The sequence below is a fragment of the Cupressus sempervirens genome, chromosome 9 (genome assembly GCF_028749045.1).
Source record: "Cupressus sempervirens isolate cs-2001-9-10 chromosome 9, ASM2874904v1, whole genome shotgun sequence".
Classification (NCBI taxonomy): Eukaryota; Viridiplantae; Streptophyta; class Pinopsida; order Cupressales; family Cupressaceae; genus Cupressus; species Cupressus sempervirens.
The window spans coordinates 714,634,515-714,648,548 of NC_143126.1; the positions used below are offsets into that span (position 1 = coordinate 714,634,515).

The following is a 14,034-nucleotide window of genomic DNA, read 5'->3' on the forward strand; positions in this document are numbered from 1 at the left end:
AAATGGAAAAGTCATAGTTTTAGTTATAGAGTGAGGAGATGATTACCTTGATCACCTCCTCTTTTTCGAAGCTATGGAGCACCTTTAGCTTGGTCATCATCATCGAGGACATCTCTTGGAAGATTCTCTTCTAGTTTCTTTGTCTCTCCATCTAGATTTATCACTAGAATTGTAGAGGAGTCCTTCCTGACTGATTGCTCATTTTCTTTCTCTTTTTCCTTCACTTTCTCTACCTTTCTATCTCCAATATTTCCAGTGTCAAGCAGAGAAGCTCCTCTAAATGTAGGAGTTACTTGCACAGTCTTGTCTTTTGGAGGCTAGTCACCTCCTCCTCCTTACTGATGTAGATGGACCCATTGTTGTAGATGTGGTAGCTGCAATGGTGGAAGTAGCTGCATATGTTATTTGAGCTTCTCCAAAAGTTGCACCTATAGAGGAACTGATAGCACCAATTCTCTTTCTTCTTTCTCTCATCTACTCAATCCACTTGATAGTCCCCTTTATAATGGTGTCCATTAAGATCTCCATCTTGTCAATTGTAGGGCCCTCCAATGGAAAATACATAATAGGTGTGTCTTTGATTTCAATCTCATATGTGGATGACCTCATATAAGAGCTATCATCTTCTATATCCTCCACATTGATGTTCACCCTATACAATTTAACTTGCTCCATAGTGAGCCTTAACCAAAACTTTTCCCTTGTATGGACCTCTATATAGTAGTAAGCCCAATAGTCCTCAATGTCTAGAACATGCTTATAATTGGATTCAAACTATAGATTGTTCTCTACATAGTCCACATAATCAAATTGGGGTGTTACACCTCATAATCCTTCATTATGTATTTGGGTTCAAAGGCCTTGATCAGGGTCTTTGCATTTGACCTCTATGCACATGAATATGGTCCAATAATGACTAGGAAAGGAATTCTAGCCTTCCTTTCTATTGCACACAAGGTATTGACTTCTAATATCTATCTACACAATTCAATCAGCACAATTTTTTCCTCGGGTACCTTGCTGATCTCCATGGGAAACAATCAAATCCATAGATTCTTATGTAGGAGAAGGTTGAGATCACAGAAATTGCCTCTGGTGAGAATCTCCTTCCAGAGAATCCTTGTAGATATCTGCATAATCTCATGGTAAATGCATCACTCACCTTTACAAACTCCTCATAGCTCCTCTCGAGTTTCAAATAGGGATAGAAATCATAGACCTTCATTGTCTCATCAAAATCATCTATACAAGGCAAACCTAGTCACAAGTGGTGTGTTGCCAAAATGTATATCAGATATGAAGACATGTGGAATTGTTTGAAAGCTTCGACTGAATTCATCCAACTAGTAAGCTCATCACAGATAATCTAGGCCCAATAAATGTATTGCTCATTCGCACATACTGCTTGCACCAGAAAGAAATGGTGCTCAATGAAGTTTAGGACTTCTTCATATCCTTTCAATCTCAGGAGTAGGGCCAAGATATCCATGATCTCCCTCTTGAAGATATTTCCAAAGAGAGTCTTCAGAAATTTGCTCTTCTTGTTTTTAGGGGTCTGCAACTAGGTCCCCAAGATGCCTTCCCATTGCAAGGTCTTCTTTTCATTACACATAGAGGCAGATGATCAAAAATCTGTCACAATATTCATCTTTGGTTGGGGTTCCAAATGCACTCTGCATGATACCTCTATCAAAATAGAGAAGGATAGAGTCATCTAGCATCTTGATTTGCTTATTCTTCTCATCATATATTGCAATGCACTCCTGCACTAGCTTTGATACTTGAACCACTACCGAGAATCTTGCAGCCTCTACTATCCCACTTTTCTTAAGCTTGTGGGTGATGGGATGAATGGGCTAAGAATTCAATCTCTTATGTAGGTCATTAAGATCATAAAATCTAAATGATGTATCTGTATAATCTTTCAATTTGCTTTCCAAACCAGGCAGACGATCTTGCATGCTAGTTCTTACAACTATTAATCTATATATAAACTCACAGTACATGAAGATATACACACTTAGAATGAAATAATGTCGTTTCATAGTGGAAAAGTGAAAACACCTTCTTTTTTATCTTTATTTCGTCCAAGTCTGATCGTTGGGCTATGAATTTCCCGCGTCACACGAGTGAGGAGTGGGCCATTAACTCTGAAATGCCCTTTAATGGTGTAACAATCATATTTATCGTTATTATGGTAGGTTAACAACCCCAAGTTATGTCATTCATATCAGATTTGCTTTTACTGGGAGGCTGTATAATGAGTTTTATAAGATTTAGCTTTTGAGCACTGTAGTAGCGAGAAAAGACACTTTTCTGATTCTCCTTCATATTTAACTTTTGGGGGAGAAGCTCTTAATGGGAGAATCTGACTTATGATAACCAATGCTTTTAATTAAGTCAGAAGGGAAGCCTTTCCTCTACTTTTCTGCACATACTCCCTTTTAGTCATGTCATGGGAGTAACACAATCATTACTATTCCGACAATTAAAAGATTTGAGATTTTGGTCTTTGTCAGGATCATGGCATTCGAGCTTCTACTTCAGCTCTGGAGAACTTCATTTCTCTCTTTCAAAATAATTCCTTATACTTGGTCATTTTAATTTATGCGAGAACTTATCAACTTGGCTACCCCTTGGGCGTTATCTTATAAAAAATCTCCGCAAGAATATTTGCATTCATAATATGGTCGCTACCCAGAAGTATGCCTAAACTTCACTTATCAGAGAGGAAGCACTTAGGGCCCGTTCGGTTGCTGGCATAGGAATAGAAAATTAGAATAGAAAAATGGAATGGGAATGGAAATGAGGAATGGGAATAGAAATAGACAATTCCTATCATGTTTGGTGCACTTGAAATTCGATTGGGAATATGTTAATCTATTGTTTGGTTGTACAAAAATAGAATAGGAATAAGGTTAAGTTTTGTATTTTTAAAAACATTTTTTCTAAATTTTTTTTTAATTTATTATTTTTTTAGTTAATTCATTTTCATTTTCATTTTTTAAAACAAATAGATATAATTTAAAAAATTGTTATTAAAAAAAATTTAACAAAAAAAAATTCAAAAAGTAAAGGTAAAAAAAAAAAATTCAAAAAAAATCAAAAAATCAAAAAAAAAAAAAATATATATATATATATTTTAATGGAAAATCAGAATGGGAATGGAAATGGCCTATTCCAATAACAGATATTTTTTGGCATAGACATATGCTCATTTTAGGGGCAAAATTGGAATATGTCTTCCTATTCCCAATTCCGATTGAGCTCACCAAACAACGAATATAAAACATATTCTAATTTCGTTTTCCTATTCCACTCATATTCCAGCAACCAAACGGGGCTTTAGAGTGCTCTTCCCGTCAGAGGAGTAGCTAAAATGTAAAACTTCAACAAAGCACACTCTTAGACAAAATCCTTCTAATATGAAAGGCTTTTTGGCTCGAAACTCCTCTCAACATCTCCAGGAAGTGAACACCTCATATCTATACTTTATGCACTTGATCAAATCCTCTCTTTCAGAAAATGGAAGTTGTAGGTACTAGTTGAATCCTAATATAAATATCATAATTTATCTTATTATGAAAAATATATCCTACTTATCCATAGATGAGATAAAGATTCAACTTTATATTATATTATATTTTCAAAATTAAACTTATCTCAATTATTGAGGGTTAGATTCCCAGAGCTTTATAAAAAAATTCCCTCGGTATTTGTTTTCTTTGTTTAAAGTCAAAATTTGTAAATTATAAAGTAACATCAAACTACTAATTTCACTCAATCATGTATGTTAATACTTATCTTGACAATATTGGGAGAAACATGATGCACCTTGTCTCTTGTTTTGGTATACAAAATAGATTTAGATTTAATTGACTTGGATATATATTTTTTAAATTGAATGTTTTAGATAGAAACTATATAATTAACATTAAATTAGAATGTGAGATATAAATACAATTACACTTGAGAGAGTGAAAACAGTCATATGAGGATACCAATTAATGCTTACAATTTTTTCGTTTGAAGTTATGGTCTATGTTCTCTAAGCACATGTTTCAAAGCATAGATGTGAGGTCCCACCTTGACCCATCATAGCTTAGATGACACATTCATATTTTGACTCATTTATAATGCAATATTTTGATACATTTAGACTAATTAGACAGAGACTTTATATCATTGGACATTATGTGGTGATTTACACCATGTTAATTTAGTATCTATGATGATTATGTTAGAACATATTTCTTTCTGCATTATTATTGATAGATTTAGATGATGGACATCGAAGTATGGCTTAGTTAGAATTGATATTTGTTAGAATGAAAACTAATGTCAATTAGATATTATATTATGATTGTATTCTTCCATACGTTTTATATGAAACTGAGTTGTCAATTTTGCCTTGAAAGTGATGGATTTTGTGAATAAAAATTATGCATGTTTAATGCTGATTTATTTGTGTAGCATTGATTTTATTTGTATGATTTTCTTGGACTAATGATGTTTGCATTTAGTGTGTGAGAAATTAATCATGGAATTAAAATTGGAGAACCAAGGTTAGATCAATGTGAAATAATGAAGCTAAGGTCAAGTCTAATGAAGAAATAAAACCTCGTTGAATTATAATTTATTTATAAACGTAAATTTTGAATGGTTATTAATTGGAATATTTTGTATTATGTAAGTGGACATGCCAAGAATATATGTGAAGTTTATTTTAAGATGTCACTTGACACTTATATTATGTGTATATGTCAATTACATGTCCATTTAGAGTTTGTAAAGTGCAACCTAACCTAGGCTCATAGCTATTAGGATACCTAAGAAACCTACTTGATTAGAGAGACATGAGTGAAGTCCAACCAATTTAAACCTGTAGGCAAACTAAAGGTGAGCTTTTGAAGGGTTGAATGAGGCCCTAGGGGGTTGTTTGGGTCAAAATTCACTAACATGTTATGTTTACCATGGGTTGGGGGTTGACTTTAAACTATTTTAGTGTCTTAATCACATTTATGACCCTCTAAAAGTACCACATTTCAAAAGTAGAAATAATGGGATGAGGAAAAGTCCATATCTTTCCCCCACTTTTGGTTTATCTCATATGTATGGGAGGGGGAAAAAGTGGAAGAGGGAGAACTTGGAGTCTTTTCCCATTTATGGAAAGTGGTTAGGAAGTGAGTAGGAAGCCATTTTAGTATGACTTTGATAGAACTTGGAGTTTGTTCACCCACTCTCCAATTTTGGAGACATCTTAGAGATAGAGGAGAATTTGGCTAAGGAAGACATGACAAACAAGGATAGTTCTTCATCAAACCTCATTTTTCCTAAGCATTGGATACAAGCTGGTTGTATTATTGGCTATGGAAGTACTTCATTTCCTTTGTGCTATAGCCTAGATGTTCATATTGTAACTTGTATATTTGTATATATTTTTCTTGAAGGATTCTTGTTATATTCATGTTTCCCTTGAGTGTTTGTTATGAAAGTTATGATATTACTCACCCTTCTAAGGAAAGAAGTAGCCTTGTGGGTGAAGGATATCTGGACAACCCTTGTAGTGTAGAGTCTCTTCTCACAAAGAAGCCTCATAGAGAAGAGGGATATGAAATTGAGTATGAGCTCACCATTGCCTTTCTTTTGTTACACTTTTGGGGTCCATAAGCGGATATTGTTATGTGAGATAATTGAAGTTGTATGAGTTGAAAATGAGCCTTGTGAAAGCATGTATTTCTTATTTATTTTTGGCATTCTCCTCTTGGGTGCTTGGTCCACCTTCATCCCATTAATGACTCTTTGGAAGCGTATTGTGCAAGCCTTGGATGGGTGTTTTCATGTTATATTTATTTTTTGTTGTTGCATTTTGTGTTGTTTTTGTAACCTATCTTGACTTGGTTCGCCAAGGTCGAGTTGGGCTTATTAAGGCCTAGGTTGGGAACTAAGCTCTCCATGGTTGTATTGATTTTTTGTTGCAAATTTATTGTCATGAAGCTTAAGTTGGAAAAGAAGGAAAATAGAGGTGGTAGATTTTGTTTTCATTTTGTAAAGGAATAACAATGGGTTGTATGTACAAACATTTGTAATTTTTCTTTAGGGGAAAAGACTTTGTAATAATGTTGCAAGTTCATCTCAGGAGATGTAACAAAAACTTGTTGTAAATCCCTTTAAATATAATAGAAGTTTGTTTGCTCTTTACTTAGATGTATTGCCACGTATCCATCTCAACGTTTAAAAATAAACTTTGTTTTATTTTATAGCCCTAGTCTTGACATATGCATAATTTACTATTTAAAAAAGGGAAGTTACATTTTTTACAAATGAAAGTTCATTAAAATTTACGCATTGTCGCTCATTAGAAGAAATGAGAGATTCTTTGTTAGATATAATTGTAGATATTCTTGTGTATATGGAATAAAAATCTTAATGGACTACTCTTGTAGACATATAGCTCTGATCTATTTATAAAAAAATGTAAATAGTTATAAAATTTTGTTCATGATTCAACTTATAAAACTTTCAAAAAATTTAGTAAGACCTTGTAATTTAAATTATTATAAAATAAAAGATAATTTTCCTATACATGTATGCATCTATTTTGTCAAAAAAGAAATCAACAATGGAAAGAAAATGATTTTTAAAAATGGAAGTTCATTAGAATTTACATATTGTTGTTAATAAGAAGAAATCAGATATTTTTTGACTTCTTATGTGTATATGGAATAAAATATGCATTAGCTAGTATATATTAAAAGGCTACTCTTGTAGGCTTATAGTTTTGATCTATTTTTAAAAAATGTAAATGGTTATAAAATTTTGTTCATGATTCAACTTATAGAACTTTCAAAAATATTATAGTAAGACCTTGTAATTTAAATTCTTATAAAAGAAAAGAGAATTTGCCTATACATACATCCATTTTGTCAAAGATAAAAAAAATTAGTAATGGTTCAAGAAAATGATTTTAATTTTAATTTTAATTTAAGTTGTTTTTTCAAAAATATTATAGTAAGACCTTGTAATTTAAATTCTTATAAAAGAAAAGAGAATTTGCCTATACATATATGCATCCATTTTGTCAAAGATAAAAAAAATTAGTAATGGTTCAAGAAAATGATTTTAATTTTAATTTTAATTTAAGTTGTTTTTTTAAAACAACAACCTAGTTATCTTTTTATTGGAAACCCTTAGTCTATAGATATATATCTCTTTGTGTAGATATATAGTACTTCAATTTAATAATATAGAAACTATATATACATGTGTGTGTGTGTATAACAATTATATATACATGTGTGTATATGTATATGTATATGTATGTATGTATGTATGTATGTATACAAGTGTGTGTGTATTAAATCACTAAATTTCAACAAAATTAAAAATAAAAATAAAACCTTTTTAGCTGTTACCGAATTTTACACATGCTGAATTTTAGGAAGTAACACCATAGAAAGTAACATTGCAAAAAGAAGCATACTTTTTCTATTCATTACTATTCCATCTTTTTTTTGCAATCATATATGAAACCATGCACAAAAGAGATACAATGTTCATTGTATAGATCATCACTAATATGTACAATTTTCATTTTTACAAGTATGAAATGAATTAACATGCTGATTAGAGAAGATCTCACACAAGCCGTGAGTCTAATTAGCTAGGTTTCTTTCATAAAGAAATGCATAAACAGAAATACATATGCACAAAAGAAATAGTGATAGAGATAACCAGTCATTGCCTGCTGCTTTGACTGGTTATAAACTGGATATGTGTTCCCGAGATCCCTGCCGCACTCGTCCAACTCTGAGCTCCACTCTCTCCAGCAATTGGAAAAACATAAAGCAACTGATGTTAGATCCTAAGGGATTTAAGCAATGACTACCTACCTCTACGACTACATATTCTATCTGTCAATGCATTCTGTCATGAAAGAAAACAAGCAGTGATATTGGCATTTAGTGCTGAAAGAAATAAAACCATTTGTGAGTGTCATGAGCCCGTGCTTGAACCTCATAAGATATGCAACAGGATAGAGAAGATGAATAGACTAACAAATCTCTATTATGAAGTTATTTATGAACATGTGCAACAAGCAAATAGAGATATTGAGGAATGTTGTTTGCATCTTATTTTCAGCAAAAATGACAAGTACCTCAAATATAAATTGTATTTACAGCAAGTCATTTATGTTTGTATTGAGCATTGAGAACGTCTATTCAGATTTTTCCATCCACAATGGAAACATGCAAATTGGCAATCAACAAGAAACACCTTATGGAACATGACAGTAGGACAACGGAAATCAAATAAAGTATTTCTCAAGCAATGTTAATAGTGATGCCCTATCTGTGGAGCTTCCTTATGGTAAGGATGGAATTAATAGATTGAAGTGGGTTACCCGATTTTTTGTTTTGAATATAATATTTATAGTCACAGATATACATTATTAGTCTTGGTGCTACTCACTATGGGGATCAAACAATGTGATCTTCATAAAACATGTACAGGTAGACAGCTGCAGTAGATAAAAGAAAATAAAAGAAATGGTTTTCATATTTCAAACATATGACAACAAGGTACTCTCAATTGTAATTAAAAGTTACATCAGTTTGTATAGAAACTTCAAAAGGAAGTGATAAGTCATGGTAACAGCACAAAGGTTCTAGCAATTATGCAGACAAAACCCGGCAAAGTATCAATACAGTAAACCTCTCATCAATAGTAGCTTCATCTTCAAGCTTTCAGCAAATATAATAAGAATAGTGCAAGTTCGTGTGATGGTCGTCGACTTCATTCAAAATAGACATAGCATAGCGGAAATAGAAATGGCTTCATAAATGAACTAAACCCTAGCGCCAAAGCAGCTATTAGTTTTTCACAATAGCATTGGAGATTGAATATTGATCTTTAAATGATTAATGATATAACAGATACAGATCCAAAAGAGGTTGTTTTGACAGGCAAAAAGAGCCCCCAGTTGTATTTTTTATGGAATACAATTTGCTAAAAATAGCTGGAAAATATGGTAAATTTAAGCTGGAAGATATGTTATACAAGAACAACATTGAAGCCTAGAGATAGTAACAGATTTTCCAAAAAAAAACAACTGAAAGACATTTCAAGCAATCATACACATGGTGGCTTCAAGATTATAAAAAAAAAAAAAAAAAAAACTTGCAAACTCTTTAGCAAGGTTTCTTCTCAAATGCATTGAATCACTATCTTAACATGCTTCAGCAGGTGTATTACATAGAAAGTCGATATATCTTTTTCCATTGGTGTGCAAAAGGCCTAGCAAATGATATAAAAAATCGTGTAGATCTGATACTCATAAGCCGTCCCAAAAGAATGTATGGGTTCAAACAACTTCTAGCAAATATCATGGCGAATTCAGGCAAAATCAACCCATTCAGGTTCTCAAAATGCAACCTACAGGTGTATAAAATGGAAAAACATTCTCCCAAACAATGGCAGATTATAATGGTTTGGACTTTTTTTTAGCACAACAACAAACCCTACTCGGGTTTCAAAGTAATGGTGCATTAAAAATTTCATTGCAAAAGTGAAAGCATACCTCCAGATTTTTTCCAATAAATCTCTGTGCGTGAAGGCTAGCAAATGATGTGCATGAAGAAAATTGACAAGTTTCTCAAACATAGGGCGACATCAACATTCATGACGGCTTCAAACACCAACAAAACCCATATCCATGATAGCAAACGAGATACACTTCAACTCTTCAGCATGGCGGATTCAAGAGGAGAGTGATCATAATAGCAGCGGCCATAGCTTCAAAGCCGACCAAAATGTAAAGAAAATCCAGACTCAAACATGGCACCTGTGCAAAGGCCATCAAATTCTTCCAAATGACGATGCATTCAAGCTTGAACCCTCATCCTCCAACCTTCCAAAACTCCAAACCAGCAAAGTAAGAAATGACAAAATGAAAACCTTCTAGGATAGTCGAATAATATCTCCTGCCCTTTGTTCTTTTGCATAATATTTGAAATCTGGGATAAGGAGGAGGAGTTTTTACAATGTTTTCATTTCTCAATAGTTGCAAGCTTTTCACCCAATTCCTTTCTTACCCGAGATCAACATTTTATTTTTATTTTTTTTCCAAAGTTTTGTTTTAATTCTTTTAAAGGGTTAAAATTAAATATATTTCCTTCAATGGTATTTTATTATAATATAATTTATATTTTTTGTTATTTTAATAAACATTAATTATTCTATTAAAATATTAAGTGATTGATTCTTATCACTTAATATTTTATATAAAATAATTAATATTTATTAAAATAAGAAAGAATAAATTATATTATAATAAGTTATTAATTAATAAATATTAGATGCTTTATATTTTATTTTTAAGATATAAATCATTTAATAAGTATTATAATAGGAAATAAATATTTATTTTCCTTTTAAAAGGGTTAAAAGACATATTTTGCAAACTTATATGACTAAGTGTTGAGTCAAGGGTGAGGATTTTTTTTTAGATGAGGAGTTATTGCATTTTGGAGACTTTTTTGGAGGCCTACCAGGAGATGTGACTGCAGTTATGAGGGGTAGTTGATGATATTACCAGACCATGCCTTTTGGGGCTATTTTGTACACCTTTTGAAGTCTTTTCAAAGACTCAAGTTTGGCCTTTGGGGCTGAATCTGACCCAGCATTTATGACTTTCTAAATGCAGTTGGGTGAGTTGTGCATAAGTATGAGTTGAAGGCTCTTTTTATGGGGTTCTAATTTTATGGATAGAAGTTTTATGGCTATTCTCTAAGTCCTGGACTTCATTCTATAGAGTCTGTAATTCATTTCTGGAAATATAATACAAGTAACAGCAGTGTGATTATGCTTGATGAAGTTACTAGTTAGCCCTTTTCCTTTCTACAATTTTTGTGTACATTTTTAAATGATTGGATAGGTTAACTTGTGAATGTTTCATTATTCCTTATTTTTCTGTCTCATTTCAGCACCTTTGTGTAGAACAGTAAGTTTGTTTGCAGGTTATGACATTTTTTTTAGGTGAAATTGGTCAAAGAGAGGTATTAGTTTATCTTTCTCCTTGTAAGCTTCAGTGGAAAACCTTATTATAAATCATTTGTGCAAGCCTTTACAGGAAGTTGTGCTTCATTTGTGTTTCATAAAGCTATATAATCCTCTCTGTTACATGTGGGTTACATTTCCATATCCCTCTTTGGTGTATCACTTCCTTAGTTTAAACTTTAGGTTTAGGTTTGGTTTTCAGTAACTTCTTCCCCTTTTCCCTCAAGTTTTCTTTAAGTTTTAAGAGGTTATCACTGAGAGATTCAATAGGAGCTGGCCTAGAATCCGAAGGTTTCATCTCACTGTCCAGTCCCATATAGTGAAGTGAATCCCATGTTAAGTAAGGGTTACTGAACGTTTTCCAATTCAGTAAAGGGTGCAAATCCTGAAACTTAACATTAACAAATCATTAATTTGATATTTTTCTCATACACACTTGTTCAACTTGTAGGGTTTTTACTTAGCTATGGTTTACTCTGAATTCTTGTAGGTTTAGAGGAATGAAAAATATTATCTAATTTAAACATATATCATGCAAAGAAAGTAAATACAAACCTAGTTGAAACCCTAGCCATAGGAAAGCTTGTGGCAATCATCAAGTATGACTAGAATCATAACCATTGTTAGGTTTCTAAAAAAGAATGTACACGTAGAACTTATATAAACCCTAGCTTTGATGACAAAAATGAACCAGAGAAACTCAAACAAAAAAGAGCATATCCAACAACATAATTCATAGAAATTGAAGAACAATCAAAGCTTTTGATAAAATGGAAAATGCCTTGAATACAAAGATAAAACAAAACAAGTACAAGATTCAGAGAAATTGCCGTAAAATCCCAAATTTCTAGGCTAAATCACATTGAATATGAATATAAGTTACTACTTAGTTAATTAAAATATGTTGACATTCGTAGTTTCAAATTTTCTACAATTGAACTATGTTAAGCTTTAAAATCAAACCTAGTAAAGGAAACCCCAATTTAAAGCTCAATCCAGGGATACGACAGATGCAAAACAAGACCCAATATTTTGAGATATTCTCCCTTACTAGAAGAGCTCCACTATATAAACAACAAGACAATTTTGAATAGGAAGGTTGCATGCCCTTTCAGTTTTGTATCTTGGAAGCTCATCATCCTCCTCTAGATTCAAATGGCTCTACACATACAAATGAACAAAGATCAACTTAGGTTACATAAAATTTGTAGAAAAAATCTTGTTTAGGTTTAAAGTGGAAAGATAAATTTAATATTTTTGATACTCTTAATGAAATAATGACATGCAAAAGCCACGTCCATTACTCTACACACCTCTTGTCATAATGTGCAATAATTAGCCACTGATTGCCACCAATTTTATGATAAATATTCAGTGAAAAAAAAAAGATCCCCAAGAAAAATCATTAGAGTAAATGAGAAAATTAGAAATTTGGAGGAAAAAAATTAGTTTAACAAATAGAAATATATGGACTTGGTATATAAAATATGTGTGTAATTTTAATGGAGCCCAATGTAGGAACTAATGCCAAATGAAGCCCTTTGAAAATATTAGTCCTTGCCTTAAACGATAGGGACCAATAATATTGAGCCTTCAAATGGTTTATCTCTCTTTCTTTGGTACTTTGATTTTTGACAAGTAGATTCAAATTTAGAGTTCTAATACTCATGAATTGATAACAAAGTTCTCCTAGTGCCATAGTGTTCTAATACTCATGAATTGATAACACAGTTCTCCTAGTGCCATAGTGCCATGTCAGATATTGTTGGTACGAGGCACATGAGTTCAAGAGTTCATAGTTGCAAATATCCAACTTCCTCTATCTTGCTTCTCTTTGGAAAGCTTATTTTGCATGAATTCAAGGGCACAAAAATTAGTGGAGTAATGGATAAAGTGGTCATGATAGATGGACATAGAACAAAACTTCAAGATTGTTTCTTTTTTTTCTAGTAGTTGAAAACCATGATATCAAAATGGGTTTCAAGCTGAAGAGGTTAAATGTCTTATTGGCACATGGAATCGAGCCTCACACGTGCAATAATGCCAAAATTCAAGTAAGCAAGGAGATTGAGTCCATATTAAGACTGGTTTGTAGGGCTACCCATTAATAGGAGACACTTGATCCTATTAAGAATACTTTTTATGAAGACACAATGATATAGTATTCACATGAATGCTTCACATTTCAAATTAGAAAGCCTTGATGTTGTAGCCGGTTGTCTTTTTTTGGTATATCTCCAAAGCTTAGTGGAAGAAATAAATTGCTAAAATAAAGATTTCTGGTTATCGAGTAGATGATAGCTGCATCACAAAACTTCAAAACTTATAGTGTTGCGAGATGGTGGGGTTTTGATTGAAGACTTTCATCAGTCTTTCAATGAATGTGTCATGTTCTTGCACCCTTCAATTTGTCAAGGAGTTTGTAAGTCTGAATGCACATTACAAAGGCACTTGTTTGGTCAAATTTAGAAGCATGATTGCCCCATGAGTTTGGGATTTTCCACATTTCACAATAATCACCTGAATAATGTAATGCATACATTCTCATGCTTCCCAATAGAAGTGTCAACTCTTTGGCTTATTCTAATCAATGATAAATTGAGTAACTACATTGTGAGCCATTAAAAATCTTCAAAGCAGAGAAAATTCACAGCTTGCTATTTCAAAATCTGATGTGATGAGTTTAGGCATCTCGTATCATACAACATAAAGTCTCTATTATTTATATGTCCAAAGTCAATCTTCTTGCCAATAACCAATCAATACATATCATTAAATAATAATGTTTTATTATTTTATAATAATAATGTTTTATTATTTTATAATAATAATGTTTTATTATTTTATAATAATAAAATATTATCCTATCAATACAAATGTAAAGTAATTTCAAGAATCGGTTACATAACCAAAAAATTATCAAGATCAATATTTATTGTAATTGGAGGGGATGTGCCATGGTTTTGCTTCTTTAGG

At 32.3% G+C, this 14,034-nt stretch overlaps 1 long non-coding RNA gene across 1 annotated transcript; it reads right to left on the bottom strand.

Annotated features, from left to right (window-relative positions):
- Positions 1–7,546: 7,546 nt before the first annotated feature.
- Positions 7,547–9,994, bottom strand: LOC149540719 (uncharacterized). The gene is made up of 2 exons (XR_016356040.1): positions 9,581–9,994; positions 7,547–7,823 (listed from the first exon to the last, which is right to left on the bottom strand). It is a non-coding gene; the product is annotated as an uncharacterized LOC149540719 (long non-coding RNA).
- Between the last annotated feature and the right edge of the window lie 4,040 nt (positions 9,995–14,034).